The sequence below is a fragment of the Neophocaena asiaeorientalis genome, unplaced genomic scaffold, assembly GCF_003031525.2.
Source record: "Neophocaena asiaeorientalis asiaeorientalis breed wild unplaced genomic scaffold, Neophocaena_asiaeorientalis_V1.1 scaffold332, whole genome shotgun sequence".
In the NCBI taxonomy this organism is placed as follows: domain Eukaryota; kingdom Metazoa; phylum Chordata; class Mammalia; order Artiodactyla; family Phocoenidae; genus Neophocaena; species Neophocaena asiaeorientalis.
Window position 1 is genome coordinate 4,224,467 of NW_020173111.1, and position 16,825 is coordinate 4,241,291.

A 16,825-nucleotide genomic window follows, 5' to 3' on the forward strand; every position below is an offset into this window, starting at 1 on the left:
CGCTGCATGGTGCTACAGTTGTATCACAGCTAACTGACATACCCTGTCAAGCATTATTTACCCATCACCTTCTCCCACTGTCAAAGGGGATGGCTCTCTCTCTCAGCACTGCCCTTAGAGATGAAGAAAGTCACCAACAAGAATAAAGAGATTAAATAAAAAAAAGAATAAAGAGATTAGTCCATGTGCTGAATGGATATGTACACATCCAGTGCAGAACAGTTCTTCCTATCTGCAAGAGTCAAGTTTATAGAGACAGGAAAGCATTTGTGGTGTCTAAGGAGTAACTGCCTGGAAGACTAAGAATATAGCCTTTACACCATGAAACATATATTAGAGAACAGAGCTGCTAAATAGGATAAACCATTAGAAGACAAGATAATAGACAGAAGGAGGAAAAATATGAGGGGAGATGACTAAAACCTAGATGCAAGAAATATTTAAGGGCCCAGCTGAATCCAAAAAAGAAAGATGAGGAGAAAGCCTAAATAAGATTAATTTACGTGGGGTTTCTTTTTCCCTTTGTTTAAATCAGAGTCTACAACTCTCACAGGGAATCAAGCATCTAAGCACGACTCCCTTAATGGTAGATTCACAGTGGCTGAGGGATTTATCAAGGTAAATGAGCTTCATAAACCTATCCACTTCAGTGATGGGTGGTAAAACAGGAAGTGACTCTGCACCCCATCCCAGGGAATCCTTGCACTTCAGCACAAAGAAGCACTGAGTGAGAAAGAAGAGCAGAAGAGACCGGGGGACTGGAAAAGGGGTGCACAGAGATGTGGACCTCAGGACCAGATGCTCGGGCTAAGCAATGAGAACACGGCTTAAGCAAAGAAATGGGATCTTTTCTGGACTGAAGAGTGTTAGCCATTAAATTCCAGAGTCCCCGTCTTATTTGACACTTTCCGGTGAGCGAGTATTACGCAAGGAAATCTTTGCATCCGGGGATAACACTAAGGTCTTTTGAGTAATACATATAAGGCAGTTCAAGAAAGATCCCACAAGACTGATGGCTAAAAGGTGGCAGGTGAGACTCAGTGTTGAAAAACGTCTGATAAAATGTTTCAAGAAAATGGTGTTCTTCCATGAAACAACATCAGTAGTGTCTGTATGGCCAGTAATTTTAGCTGATTAGAAAGAGGGGTATACCCACAAAGACAAAAAAATAGGAGAGATGATGTTAGAAGAAGATGGAAAATGATAGACAAGTGGGAAGTGACTCAGTAGAAAAGAGAAACAAGAATGCTAAAGGCCTATAGAGGAGGGTGCCAGTAATATGCAAAGGGATTCAGACTGCAGAACCCAGAAACACTCAGAAATGGAAGCTATCAGGGGAAGGGTGGGGCAGAAAGCAGAAGGGTTGGTATAAAGTCTGTATAAGGAGTAGTTAGACAGCCAGATCCCCTCTCCTACACCCTCAGCCACTAAATGACAATTATTCTCCTACCTAACAAAGAGATGGAAAATTTTTTTTTCTAAAAAAATTAAACAAGGGTGGCTCCATTTCCTGTATGGTGAAGCACTATGTTAAAAAGACAATTAAGGAAATAGCTACATAAGTAACAGGCAGGTCCCTATCCTCTTTCCTCTACTTGCTTACTAAACACTAGGCAGGTGACTGGAAATACTTCCTACAAAAATAAAGAAGCCTAAGAGAAAGATTTCCCCATTGAAAAGGCCAGCTTACTCCCTGATTTTGCTTTAGTGAAACACAAAGATTTGACAAGCCTTACTCATATATACAGAGCTTCCACCAGTGTTTTAATACTTCGTATAAAATATGATTAGATCTCCAAGGATCACCTGATATGTGTGAAAGCTCTCAACATCAAAGACTGAAACTGGATTGGCTGCATCTAACAGTTGGCCAAAAATAATAATGTTTTAAATATAAGAGGAATTAATATCATTTTTGTGTAAAACAAGTCTGAAAGTAGGCATTCCATGATGTGTATGGTGGTACAGAGTCATTAGGGACACAGGCTGCTTCTTTCAAGATAACAGAAAGCTGTTTCATCAAGCTAGCATCTAGATTCTGACCTCAACTAACCTCACAGTCCCAGATGGCCATTAGAGCTCCAGCCATCATGTCCAATTCCGAACAGTAGGGAGGAAAAGAGCAGAAAGATAAAAAAGCAAACCCTCCAGTTGAGTCATCTCTCTCTAGGCAGCTTCCATAGTAGCCCTCCAAATACTTCTACTTACCTTTCACTGGCCAGAACACCCTTCTTCTCTAGCTACCATGGAAGCTGGTAAATGCAGTCTTTCAGCAGGGTACATATCTGTCCTGAATAAAATTGTTTTATGGAAAAAGGAGAGGATAGATTTCTGATAGACTCAGCAATCTCAGACACATAAACACACACATGCGCATTCACACATACACACACACTGAATAAAGCAATTGGAAAGAAACATGGTTGATATGCCGGGAACAGAAGAAAACCTCCAAAAATATTTTCAGGGCTTCCCTGGTGGCGCAGTAGTTGAGAGTCCACCTGCCGATACAAGGGACACAGGCTCATGCCCCGGTCCGGGAAGATTCCATATGCCACGGAGTGGCTAGGCTCGTGAGCCGTGGTCACTGAGCCTGCATGTCCAGAGCCTGTGCTCCGCAACGGGAGAGGCCACAACAGTGAGAGGCCTGCATACCGCAAAATAAATAAATATATATACATTTTTTCAGAGAGTTAGAAGATGTTTCACCCCATGAATAAAAAACATATTTCTATTTAAAAGAAATGAACAAAAAATAAGAGCTGTATGAAATTTAAAATATGGTAGCCACCAAAAAAAGGAGAGTGAATTGAAAGATACAGTTGAAGAAATCTCACATAAAATAAAAGCAAAAAGACTAAGAGATAGAATAGTAGAAAAGACCAGAAAACTAGAAAATTAGTCCAGAAAGCTTAATATCCTAATAATGTTTGAGAAAGAGATTTTAGAGAAAATTGAAGGAGGTTAAAAAAATAGTTTTCTCTCTTTTGAAGGATATGTTCCCATTTGAAAGTGCCCACTGAATATCTTGTAAAATAAAGGAGAAAAATTCACAAAAGGTACATTATTATGAAATATAAGAACACCAGAAAGACAAAATTTCCAGAAAGGAAAAAAAAAAAAAAAGATTCCCAAAGCAACAATAAAAGACGGAAGATAGAACTCAAAGGAAAAATGTCTTATACAATCTCAGGGGTAATTATATTCAATCTAGAATCCTATACCCAGCCAAACTATCGATCAAATGTGAGGATAGAATAGCCATTTTCAAACATGAAGTGACTCAAAATGTTTATTTCCCATGCATTCTTTCTTGGAAAACCATTAGAAGATTTTCCCTGTTGAAACGATGCAGTAAACAAAGAAAAGGGAAGATGTGAGACCCAAGAAACACAAGATCCAACACAGAAGGTAAGTAAAGGAAATTCTCAGGATAACGACAAGGAAGTTCTCTGGATGTCAGTTTTGCAACAGGCCTGGGGAACAACCAGTCAAGATTGTAGGAGGTGGATAGACTGGTCCAGGACAGGTGGAAGTAAGCAAAAGCATTAGAACTGATGAATATGATCATCCTGAGAGAGCCTTTATGTTTCTAGCAGAGAAAATTGGTTCACATTCATAATGCTTGACAAGTAACAAAACTGTAACAGGCTATTATCTCCTTTAAAAAAAAACAAACAAAACTGAGGGACTTCCCTGGTGGTCCAGTGGCTAAGACTCCATACTCCCAATGCAGGGACCCTAGGTTCAATCTCTGGTCATGGAACTAGATCCCGCATGCCGCAACCAAAGATCCCGCATGCCGCAACTAAGACCCAGTGCAGCCCAATAAATAAATAAATATTTTTTTAAAATTTAAATTAAAAAAAAATATTAAAAAACTGAAAATTTGTATCAAAGGGATATATAATATAGGATAATTCATAGCTCATTTATGAACAATATTTACAAAGCTATAATAATGCAAAATGTTAATATAACCAGAAATTATGATGTAACCATATTAGAAAGATGGGGGAGGGAAGTTTAGGAAGTATATGTGGAATATAAAATTAATGAAGTTAAACATAGCAGTTTAAGCATATGATTTAGGAAAGTAGTGGTAAATAGGAGAAGAAAGAGTAAAAAAGGAATTAAGACCAGTTGCTTTTGGGGAGTGGGACTCCTGGGTGAAGAGCAGTAACATAAGTTACTGCTGTTTTTCATGATAAACATTATGGAAGGACCACTTGACTTTTAGAACTATGACACCTATTGTTATGATGAAAGAAATTAATCATCTATGCAGAAGCAAACAAAACAAACTGGTTCTATAATGACAATTTCTGGGCAGCACTTGAAAAGATTTGGAAAAAAAGGAGAAAAAAAAGAAATGTCAACCTGTTTGAGCACAGCTCTGCATTCTTCTGCTCAGACCCCCACATGCATTTCTGTCATCCCTGCTCAGAAAAGCTTTGCCAAAGCAGGAAAACACCCAAGAAGAGATTTGTATTAACCCAGCAGTAAAGCTGTTTCACCCTAAAGTGACTGCCTTCTGTCAAGACGCTGGCCCTCCCATTATTCTAAAAAACAAGACTAGTAAAAAGGTCCTCTGTCTTAGAAGGTGAAGACTGAGGAGGACATTACCTACGTTTAATGTCATGAAAGTTCTGCCAAGAAGAATAAACTTAGTGTCATAGGAGTAGAAAAAGGCACAGGGGACAAGAGTGTCCCTATGCCCTTTCCTCATCGTCACAAATATAAAAAGTATTAACTGAGAGACATAAGTCATTAAAAATGCATTCAATCAGCTCTACCAATTATAAAGCTAAATCAATGTAAATATCTGAAACATTTCATCAAGAAACACTCAACTGCTGAATTGAGTGAACCACTCAAGACATGCAATAATATGGGTCAATATAAAAAAAGTCATGTTGGGACTTCCCTGGTGATTAGTGGTTAAGACTTCGCCTTCCAATGCAGTGGGTGGGGGTTCAATCTCTGGTCAGAGAGCTAAGATCCCACATGCCTTGCGGCCAAAAAAACAAAACATAAAACAGAAGCAATATTGTAACAAATTCAATAAAGACTTTAAAAATGGTCCACATCAAAAAAAATCTTTAAAAAAAAAATGTTGAGTGAAAGAAGCCAGACACAAGAGTACATACTGCATTTATTCATTTTGCCATTGTTCTCTAACAGCTAAGATCCCACATGCCTTGCAGCCAAAAAAAACAAAACATAAAACAGAAGCAATATTGTAACAAATTCAATAAAGACTTTAAAAATGGTCCACATCAAAAAAAATCTTTAAAAAAAAAATGTTGAGTGAAAGAAGCCAGACACAAGAGTACATACTGCATTTATTCATTTTGCCATTGTTCTCTAAACTGTACATGTGTGATTCACATACTCTTCTAGGATGATATGTTTCCTAATTTGAACCATTCTGAGGTTTACTCTTGCAAAAAGGTTTAGTCTTGCAATATTTCTGGAATATAATACTTCTACCTAAAAATACTATCTATGGAGGTCATTAATGTTTGCTGAAAACCTACTGTCCTGTAGCTACATTATATATTCATCATCTTTATACTCAGAGTAGCACTTTATTAGTTATCATGATTCTAAATTAAAGATTAGACAACTGAGGCTCAGAAAGGCGAAGTAACCTTGCTCAAGACCTAGACACGCATGCAGATCTACTTGACTCCAGGGTCCCCGCTCTTTTGACAGCATCAGACTGTGGTAATTTCATTCTTTTAAGAGGTATTTCTTTTATTTTAAGAGGAAACAAAGGATTATTTGGAGTTGTATGCAGAACATGATCAGGAAAGGCAGTTGAAGCTCTCATCTCTCAGAAGCCTGGAGTAGATGGTGGTGGTCTAGCCTCCCTGGAGGGTGCCCCAGAAATGACTTTAGCATTGCTCTCTTTCTTCCATCATCTTTCACTCTTCTGGATAATTATGTGCCCTGATGCTTAGAGAAGTTCCATCCTTGACATTAACTTCAACAATGATACAGAAACATTTGTGCTTCCCAGTGGGAAGCTAACTCAGAAAACAACTATCAATGATGAGCAGAAGCCAAAAATGAACAAAACTGGAAAGTGATGATTCAAACTGCTGGGAGCCTTAGATGAATTATGTAGGATATTCCAAATGCACTAGGATTTGACTGCTGCCAAAGAAAGTAAGTAGAACCTTGGTGATTTATTTAAGAGATTGTTTAAATTCACTTGATCCATGGCTAAGGCTCCAGAGGTGATGTGACCCAGCCAGAACTGCTCCTCTTTCTGGAGTAAAAAGAAATGAATAAAAGGAGAGGTAGGTAACTAAAGTTCCCTTCTGATCACAAAAGAATGCCTAGTGATTGTTTTAGGAATCTCTTTAGGTTGGATAAATGGCAGAATACAGAATCTGCCCTCTCCCCAGCCAGTTTCGTTTTTAAAAGCATCACAGTGAAGCCTCCAGAAGGGAGTTAAGTGCTGCAGAAGACAGCCACAAACAGCAACTTCTTAAAAATAAAACTGAAAAACAGACTAATTAACTTACAAAGCGTAGGGCATGCTAAGAGTGCAATAAAAATCCTGCCCATTTAGTGTCCACTCGTGTTTCAGCAAAACAGCACTTGCAAAGTGCTGTAAATTAAATTATAAGGCACAACTATGGTGCATAATTCTCAGATACTCAGATATATATATACATATATATACAATTGAACTGAAACCATTCTTAATGCAAAAAATCCCTTAATATCTAATTGGTAAGCATCTCTATTGGCCATGTTTCCAGGACTGTATCTCTGAAATTTTTAGTAGTTAGGCTGTCTAGGTGACTCAGACCAGGGTGGTAGCAGTTAATGTTGTTGAGGAGGTTAAATTCTGGATATATTTGAAGGATTTTCTGACAAATTGATGTGGGTTATGAGAGAGAGAGAGGGAAGCATAGAGAATGACTCAAGGTTTTTCACTTTGAACAAATGAAAGATGGAGTCATGATAAAGTAAGATGAAGAAACCCAGGAGTGGAGCAAATTTGTAGAGAGAGGGAAGCTCAGTTTGGACGTGTTGGGTTTGAAATAACCACTACACTTCCAAGTATAGGACTAAAGTAGGCAGGTGAATATATGAAGAGAGAGGGGAAAGACCTGATATTTTTTGTGTGCCTACATGGTTGCCGGACCTTATATTTGTTACCTCATTTAATTCCACAGAAACCTACGTGTTGGATATTTTACCTCTGTTTTGTTTTATTCTGTTTACATACAAATGTTGAGTATCAAAGCATTTAAATGACACTGTCAAGGTCATACAGCTGGTAGATGGGGAGGCTGGAATTTAAATCCAGGTTGCCTGATGCCAAAGTCCATGCTCTTTCTTTTTGCTGAGCCATGCTGCCTCAGGCCCGTGCCCTTTGTATCTTTTCACTCTTTGAGGAAGTGAATATTTCATTAGTGAGAACATAGGTTGCATGTTCTAGAGACCCCAAATAGTAGTGGTTTAAACAAAACCATTGAAGTTATTTCTCTTTTCTGTAACGGATTGAGGTAGGTACTCCAGGCATCATCATGGGACCCAGGCTGCCCCCATCTTCCTGCTCCACCATCCCCATGATATTTCCTTTTCCTGAATGGATCAAAATAGCTGAATTCCATGGCCATGATCCAAACAACAAGATGGAAGAAGGGAGAATGATGGTCCCTATCTGAAAATTGTGCCCATCATTACTATTCACATCCCATTGGCCAAAACTTAGTCCTAAGCCACCTCTAGCTGCAAGGCAGGCTGGGAAATATTGCCTTTATTTTCAGCAATCAAATGTCAAGCTAAAATACCAGGCCTTCTAATATTATATTTTGAGAGAAAAGGGGAGAATAGGGATCAGAGAATAGCAAGATCTGCTCTAAAAGTTGGACTAAATTTCTTCTTAATGTCTTCAGGTGAATGCTATGAAACAGGTTCATTTTATATAGGTTTGAATTTTAAAATATCATTAAAATCTCAATGTATGTGTATTTTTAAAAATGCTAATTCCTTCATATAAAATGCAAGGAAACAATATTTCAAAGGATGGTGTGAAATCATAGAAAATATATGTATTGGTCTTTGTGTCTGGTTCCTAACGCGGAGCTCCTGAAAACCTTGTAATTTTCTAAGTGATAAGGGCAGTAGGAGCATCTTTTGTTCTACTATTTGGTCTTTGACCCCAGCTCCTAAATCCCTTGGAATTTCCTGGGTGATAGGAGTCTTTTGTCCAAAGGAGGAGACTCTTGGAGGACTCCTGGATGGCTTCGGGATGGGGGCTGATCACCAGAAAGACCAAGCCATGATTAGAAGCTTGGAACTTTCAGCCCCACCCTCCATCCTCCGGGAAAGGGAGAGGGATTGGAGATTGATTCAATGATCGTGCCTACCTGATGAAGCCCCCATAAAAATCCCAAAAGAATTAACTGTGGCATGCTTCCAGGTTGGCAGAACACATCCATGTGCCAGGAGGCTGATGCACCCCAACTCCATGGGGACAAAAGCTCCTGTGCTCAGGACCCCTCCAGACCTCACCCCATGTATCTCTTCATCTGGCTGATCATCTGTATCCTTCATCACATTCGTTATTATATAATAAACCAGTAAAAATAAGTATGTGTTTCCCGGAATTCTGTGAGCTGTTCTAGCAAACAACAGAACCTGTGGAAGGAATCGTGGGAACCTGCAATTTATAGCTAGTCGGTCAGAAGCCCAGGTGACAACCTAGGACACACAACTGGCATCTGAGGTGAGAGAGCAGTCCTGTGGGACTGAGCCCTTAACCTGTGGAGTCGACACTAACTCCAGTTAGTGTCAGAATTGAACTGAATTGCAGGATGCCCAGCTGGTGTTGCAGAGGACTGCTTGGTGTGGGGGAAAAACCTACATAGCTGGTGTCAGAAGTGTGAGTGTGGCAGCAGTGTGTGCATAAGGGAGAAACATAGGAGAGCTCCTTCCCATACAGATGGGGACAATGTGGGTCGTAAACTATGCTGACACTATTGCCATATGGAACCACCAATTTAGCTGGTATATCAAAATTCCTGTCATCCTTGGCCAGGATGAGTCTTAAAAGACATGAGTTTTTAATGATCAGATTCTCTCAGTAATGCATCTGTCACATAAACTGTGGCCGCCCAATAATTTTAACTTCCCTTTCCATGATCCAACAAGTCAGTTCTTTTTTTTTTTTTTGCGGTACGGGGGCCTCTCACTGTTGTGGCCTCTCCCGTTGTGGAGCACAGGCTCCGGATGTGCAGGCTCTGCGGCCATAGCTCATGGGCCCAGCCGCTCTGCGGCATGTGGGATCCTCCCGGACCGGGGCACGAACCCGTGTCCCCTGCATTGGCAGGCGGACTCTCAACCACTGCGCCACCAGGGAAGCCCAAGACAGTTCTTTTATAACAGAGCAACTCTTGTCAAAATAGTGTTACTTTTCAAATCAAACTGCCAATTTTAGGAAATTGAGGTCAAAAACACCAAGATTGTTCCTCTACTTCTCTCTGCTCCTATTATTAAGTAGAATAACAATGACGGTAATAATCATGAGGAATGAGAGAAAACAACTTTTTAATGTAAACCCCAAATTTACATTTCTAGTTCAGACTTCTAGCTGGTTTGTATATATCACTGTCTCCACCTGGAAGTCTAATAGACACGGCAATCTCAGAATGTCCAAACTGAACCCTTAAAATATTTACACCCTGCATAGCCTACTCATCTCAGTTGTTGGAAACCTAACCCTTCCAGTTATCCAATCCTTCCACAGGACAACAATTTGGGACGCTTCTCATGTTCTCATACTCACATCCAATCCATCAGAAGATCCTTTTGGTTCCATCATAATCTGATGACTTCTCACCACGTCCACCTCTGCTATCATAGTACTGGCCACCATCTTCCTTTTCCTGGGCTATTGCAATATCCCCCCATTCTTCCTGTAACCCTACAGTCAACACTCAACAAAACAGCCAGGGTGATGCTTTTAAAACATGACTCAGATCATGCTCTTCCTCTGCTCAAAGGCCTGCAAGTGGTTTCCCATGTGCCTCATAGTAATGGTCATAGGGGTCTCCAAAGCCCTGTGACTTTCCTGCCTGCTCCTCTCTCCCTGCTCACTTGGCAGAAGCTCCTGGGACATGACAGGCATTTCCACCTGAGGGGCGTTGCTCTCGTCAGCCCCCTGCCTAAAGTGCCCATTCGGCCAGTCATCCCCTGGCTCCAGCCCTCACCTCCTTTATGTCTTTGCTCCTTAGTGAAGCTGACCTTCATCCCTACTTAACACCTCAGCTACTCTCCACCTCAGCATGCTAGATTCTCCTTGATTCTACTCTACTTTTTCTTTTATTTTTTTCCCACAGTGTTCAACACCTTTACTTATTTGGCAGTGTTAATTCTCTCTCTCCACTCAGAATGCCATCTCCTCGTGGGCAGGGATCCATGTCTGTCTTGTTCATTGCTTGCAGGCCCCAGCCTAGAACAGTGATGGGCACATAGGAGCCCAGCCCAGAATGATGATGGGCCCACAGGAGCCCCAGCCCAGAACAGTGATAGGCACACAGGAGGGAACTCTGCTCTGTACAACTGCAAGTTACACCTACTAACCATGTCACTGTGCACTTATCAAAGAACTATTACATTTAATAACAACTGTATTAAATTGTTTTATGGATAAAGAACATTCTCAGAAAATCATGGCATCCTATTGTTGGGATTTTTTCCTCAGATTTTGTATAATTTCATTAGAAAACATTGTGTTTATGGCTCAGAAAGCTTAACCAAATAACTTCTAACTAGTTGAGTGGTTGAAAAAGAGGTAAAAGAGGTCAAAAAGAGGTAAAAAGAAAACCAGCTATTTGCTTTCAGGAAAGGCATGAAAGTTGGCAAGACTTCAGATTACTAAGGGAAGAAATTCTCAAGGGTTTCATTTCGGTAACTGTACCTAGTATTTATGATCCGCCAACGTGTTGTTTAAACACGCACAGTCAACACATTATGCAAACAACACCCTGGCCAACAGCATGCGGGGGCTTTTCATACACGCCACACTTAAGACCCAAAGTCATAGCTAATTTATGGCCAAGGACACAACTAATGTGAGCAGTAAATAAAGTCGTGCCCCGAGAGTCGGCAGATCAAGAAAGATGTCACTACACTGGAATTACTCAAGGTCATAAACTAGGGCCCCTTTATTTGTTCTGCTTCTGGACCGAGGCCTAGACCTAGCTCAGTGTGGACAGTCAGTGTTGCAGAATGAATGAATGAATGAATGAACAAATGAATGACAGGGCTGCTAAAGAGGACGGAGTCCTTTACAGAGACTTCTTAAAGTTGTTCTCATTGCTTTCACTTTTTCATTTCTCCTTCTATTTCATTAAGATGATTGAAGAGGAGGATGAGAAATAATCTCATGAGAGGAATCTGAATAATGATCTGTTTCATGGCAAAGCAATTAAAGGCCAGAGATACAAAATTATTGGGCCAAGACCGCACACCTTTTGGTAAAGATTTTACAAATAAATAAAATTTACAGATGTTTTCTCACATTTTTATAGTAGTTTTTCAAAACCCACACTCATGGGACTTCCCTGGTGGTCCAGAGGTTAAGACTCCACACTCCCAATGCAGAGGGCCCAGGTTAGATCCCTGGTCAGGGAACTAGATCCCACATGCCACAACTAAGATCCCTTATGCCGCAGCGAAGATCCCACACGCAGCAATGAAGTTCCCGTGTGCTAAGACCTGGTGCAAACAGGGAGATCAGCTCTGTGGTTTGTGACCACCTAGAGGGGTGGGATAGGGAGGGTGGGAAGGAGGGAGACGCAAGAGGGAAGAGATATGGGAACATATGTATATGTATAACTGATTCACTTTGTTATAAAGCAGAAACTAACACACCATTGTAAAGCAATTATATTCCAATAAAGATGTTAAAAAAAAAAAGACCTGGTGCAGCCAAATAAATAAATAAATATTTAGAAAAAAACACACTTATGATTCTAACAATACGTCCAGACTACTGAAGATTTTCAGATTTACTCTATCTTTAAAACCAAAACTATAGGGCTTTTCTTTGTATTTATACATCAATTTCCAAGGGGATAGGGAAATAAAATTCATGAATGACTCATTCCCAAAGAGCTCACAGACATTCCTGCTAGGGTACCCCATTCTCACTCTTGTGTGACCTTAAAAAACTCTACAATGAGAACAGATTTTGAGTGGGTGAGAAGAGGAAAGACTCCCTGTTGCCTATCCCCAATCCTTCGATGTAAGCAGTTTCGTAAAATTCCTTTTAACCAAGGACCACAATTGTTATTCCATAAAAATACTTAAAATGCAAATATCTCTGGAAGAGAAAAAACAAAACTGTTGACTTAGATTCACACTAGGGGGTAAATAGCTTATCAGATCTTTTCCAGGGAGTAGGTTCTGAGAGCTTCAGACTCCAAGGAGAGAAACAAAGCGCTGGAGAAAAGTAAAACAAATGTTGCCTCACTTACATCTTTGCTTGAGGCTACCCTGCCTCTGAATTTAGCAGTGTCTCTACCAGATCAATTCCCAGGAATTTGGTTTGAGCACTTACAACTCCAGTGTCCATTCTATTCTCACTGCCTCAGCCTTCCTCTACCTGCCTGCTTTGGTCCTCCCAACAGTCCCTCTGCCAAAGGCAATTCCAGTTTTGTCCCCATCTGTCTCAGTGTAGCTGCTCTCATGGGATAAAATACTAAACGAGAATCTTTTGAGATAACTGTAACCCAGGTGACTAGTAAAGGACTCAGGTTTTCTTCCTAAGGACAGTATTACTTGTCAGTTCCCATGGGAGTAGGCCCTGAGATGGATCTGTAGCAGGAAGTTTATTGCAGACTATTCTCAGAATCAACACTCCTGGGGAACTGAGGGGAGCAGGGCTGGTAAGGAGAGAAGCTGAGCGGCGATGCAGTTGAAGCAAAGGTCTCGGCCAATCCAACGGGGAGACTATAGCCAAGATGGCCCTTCAGAGGTGTCCTGAATGAAGGCAGGAGGGCTGCCACACTTACAGCCCAGCATTGACCAGACATCAAATGCCATCTATGCCTGAGTAGCGGGCATGATCTTGGAGAGATCTCGGGCAAGGCAGCCCCTACAGCTGAGGGCAAGACCAAAGAGGACCATCAGCTGAAGGCCATCAGCCAACAGCACTGCCAGCAGCTGGGGAAATAGGTGCTTCAGTCCTGGAGGATCTTGGAGAGATCTTGGGCAAGGCAGCCCCTACAGCTGAGGGCAAGACCCAAAGAGGACCATCAGCTGAAGGCCATCAGCCAACAGCACTGCCAGCAGCTGGGGAAATAGGTGCTTCAGTCCTGGAGGAGCAGCCTAGCAAGGTACCACGGCATCCGCTACCATAAATCACTGCTCCTTTTAAGTGCAAGCTTTGAACAAGGGCTCAGAGAAATAGAAAACGGATGGTTATTTTGTTAGAAACTTTACCAAGATCTGTTCTGTTCAGAAACCCATGCCCCTCCCCCCAACCCAGCAGTAATGTCGCCCACGGTTTAGTTTTGAGTTGCCGGTTCAACACTTCTGGATCAATCTGCATTTGCAACTGTCACACTGATAATAACTCAATGCGAGCATCTGCTTGCTTCACTGTAAGTGTAGTCAGACTCACAAATTAAAATGTTCGAAATTCATATTATAACAAATTACTTTTCTGTCATTTCTCCTTTATATTCAGTTAAAAATATGTGCATAAGTAATAATATTCATATAAATTTCATTTCAGGATAGTAAAGGAAGCATTATAAAATATTTGATGTGAAAAAGAGAGAATTAAATCTGAAAAAGTAATTTAGGATTGGAACTTGCCCTAGAGTAATTCTCCTGGCTGCCCATTAAAATCATCTAGAAAGCTGTAAGACATCCTGATGTCCAGGCCGTACCCCAGGCCAACTAAATCAAACCTCTGGGGTAAAACCCAGGCATCATTATTCTGGAAACTCCCCAAGGAATTGCAGTGTACAGTTAAGGTTGAAAAGTCTGGGCCCTAGTGCAATAGATCTCAAACTTGAGTGTGTTTCACAATCAGCTGGAAAGCTTGTCCAACCACGTTTTCCTAGGCCCCACCCCCAGAGTTTCAATAGCTCTGGGATGGGGCTCATAATGTTCATTTCTAATCAGTTCCTGGGTGATGCTGATGCTGCTGGTCCCAGGACCATACTTTGAGAAACAGGGTTCTAGGGACTTTGCCTAACCAGAGTCTCCCACCACATTTAACAAATCCCCACCCTTACTTCCTGGTTCCCCTACCCTCCATCCCCCAATCAAACACCTTGGAAAATCTTGGAAATTTTTTCTTTAAATCAGCCTTTGCAATGACCCTTTCCCCTCTACACAGCTATTTCCAAATGCTACATTTTCCCATCCCCCTAAGCAGCAACCACCAGCCACCAGCTAAGACGACCTCTAACTTCTTCCATGATTTTTCATCTCCTTTTGTCTTGAATTTCTCTGTCACTTAGGCATGATTCTGCAGATTATAGGACTAGAAATACTCTCTTGAAACAGCAAACTAATTGCTTCTATTGCATACTTCAAGCCCAGCATTTATGCTGTTGGAAAGCAAATCCACTCACCTATGTCTTTTCACACTTGCTGTTTTGTATCCTGAGATGGGCCACATGCAGTTGTTCATCTACACAGTATTTTGCTGGCAGGATCTAGAAATGCATTACACTGTTATGACTCAAATCAAGCAATGTCTGTAAATAACACAAAGATGGAAAGCAGTAATTTGGCTACAGTGCTCTCTTAGTTCCCCCTAAAATCAAGGTATTTCACAGGAGGGTTTAAAATAAGATTTAACCCTTGCTTTCTTACAGTGCTTTCAATGGGAAAGAGACCTTTCTGAAAGGTCTTCTCATATTAAGACTCATACCCTCAAATCCAAACACTAAATCTGAAAAGGTGTTTGAAGATTCAGATAAAAATGAACTTTCCCATTTAAGAGAGCCTGAAGAAAAAGGAGACCAAAAAAGTCCTCATTTTCTCTAGCCAAAGAAGAATATTCACACAATTTTTCAGTTTGGCCAAGATTAGTAACTCATAATCTGAAGATACTGGCTTCTGTTGAAGTGAATATCAAGATTTATTGACCTGCGGAGTAAATATTAACGGAGGTGAAGCTGAGGTTAATAACAAAGTTCAAGGGATAACATACATCCTTATATTTGCTGAAATAAAAACTCAGCCATATATCGCTCATACATACATTCAGAAACCTCTTTTACCAAAAAGCTCTGGAAATCTCTTTTCTGTGACAGATTGCTTAAACATATGGCCGAATTTCCATTTGTATTAACATTCTCCAGGTACCCGGCCAGCCAGAAAAGCAAAGCATTAATCACTTCCTCTGAGGATCATCAGTAGCCAATCAAAGGGCGGCCACTTATTTACATATGAGATCTGATTGGAAGATCCTAACCAGCATCTCATTCTCATCAATCCTACTAATATAAGCAGAGTATTGAACTGACCCACACTTTTTATCACATACAAAATAAAAATATTCTAAACTTTTAACTTCATACAAATCCAAATAAATATGCTCATTGTCCACAACAAATTTTATAAACTAATGTTTGTTAAGGAGACATTTTTAAAAATAGAAAATAGAAGTTTACCTGAATAAAGGAAGAGATTTCTGGCTCTGGTGCAGAGGACCATTGCTGGAATTCCGGCTCTACAACTTATTTGCTCTGTGACATTAGGCAAGTCACTCAACTGCTCTGTGCCTCAGTTCCTCATCTGTAAAATGAAGATAATAGCACCAACTTCATAAAGTTGTTTTGAGATTAAATGACTTAGGATATGTAAAGTACTTTAAGTGTGCCCAGAATGTAGCAAGGGGTATATAAATATTTGTTTTTAAAAAAAGTTCTAGGGGAAAAAGAACTTAAAGGTCACATGGCCCAAAAGCCTCAAAGCTTTGTGGGCATCAGATTCATAGTTTTCTCATGCTTGGACTGAGCCATTGACCATTAAGTATTGCTACTACTGATGTTTATTTAAATTTAAATTTTGTTGTCAACATCTAAAACTCAGGAGAATTCCATGTAAAATAATCAGGATTTACAGCTCTTCTTGAAAAACTTTTCACACACACAAATCCATACTGGACTCATTCTCAGAGGCCAACCATCGAATGGTGATGAGGGGCAGTTGCCTGCTACACAGAGGTAAGGAAGGTCCCAGAGGACATGCTCTCCTTCGGCCACAGTTCCCACACCCCCCATTACTCCCCTTCCTGAGGCTGAGGGTCAACTGACAGGTATTACCCCAGTGACATCATTGCTTTTATTATAGAATAAAAAAAAAGAAAAATGTACCATCACATCCATGTCTTTTACAAAAATAGAAAAAAGAAACAACAAGCTACGTGTTTCCAAAAACAAAAAAAAATGTGAGCCAGACAGACTTTTCTAGAACATAAAGATTTCTGGGCTTAATACGCCAACAAAGCATGTCTGCAGCAAAAGAATACAACTTAATCTTCCATTAGGAAAACAAACCATGAGAAGAGCCAATGGCTGGTGTGTGGAAAGGATGCCAATGAAAAGATTAACGATCTGTGAAAGAGACTGGAATTTCAACACAGTTGTTTTTGTGAGTGTGAAGAAAACAAGTAGCAATGCTGTGATACACAGTAATGTACACGTTTACGGTTCTGTCACTTGTCCTGCCCATGTAGGTGTTTGTATTTCTGACCCCTGACCCAAGCCAACCTTATCATTGTATAAATGAAGGAATTGAAGCCAGAGAAGTAAAGGGATTTGAAGTG

The 16,825-nt window shown here is 40.5% G+C and overlaps 1 protein-coding gene across 1 annotated transcript in view; it reads right to left on the reverse strand.

Annotated features, from left to right (window-relative positions):
* The window catches only part of GADL1 (GAD like acidic amino acid decarboxylase 1), a 258,300-nt gene extending 242,519 nt beyond the window's left edge, over nucleotides 1-15,781 (reverse strand). Inside the window, exons 1-2 of the mRNA XM_024743478.1 lie at nucleotides 15,669-15,781; nucleotides 14,622-14,705 (exon numbers count right to left, since the gene is read on the reverse strand). The gene's annotated coding sequence lies outside the window, so the exon portion shown is untranslated. The remainder of the gene's footprint in view (nucleotides 1-14,621; nucleotides 14,706-15,668) is intronic.
* Nucleotides 15,782-16,825: the final 1,044 nt, after the last annotated feature.